The sequence below is a fragment of the Galeopterus variegatus genome, unplaced genomic scaffold, assembly GCF_000696425.1.
Source record: "Galeopterus variegatus unplaced genomic scaffold, G_variegatus-3.0.2 Scaffold3593, whole genome shotgun sequence".
Taxonomy (NCBI): Eukaryota; Metazoa; Chordata; class Mammalia; order Dermoptera; family Cynocephalidae; genus Galeopterus; species Galeopterus variegatus.
The window spans coordinates 128693-129007 of record NW_007729704.1 but is presented as its reverse complement, the minus strand read 5'-3'; positions in this window follow the sequence as shown (position 1 = coordinate 129007).

Here is a 315-nt window from a genome sequence, read left to right as displayed (position 1 = left end):
GAAGGGGGTACAATATTGTTTGTGAGCAGCCATTAGGTTCAAAAAGCTGAAAATGCATTTGTGTGGAGGGGCGCGCGTGGAAGGGGAGGGGTCTCTGCAGCGATGTCGGTAGGAGAGAAGCAGTGGTAGGTTGCGCGGTAGGGCAATGCAGGGGCGTTGCAGGGGTTGGACTGGCCCGGGAGGGGGAAAGGTCGCTGGTGGAGGAGCCGAAGGGGAGCAGTACAGATGGCCGGAGGGGGAGGCGGAGGAGAGCGGAGGCGGCAGAGTTTTCCGGGGAGTGGAGGGGTGGCTATTCGCGGCTACTCCTGGCGACCA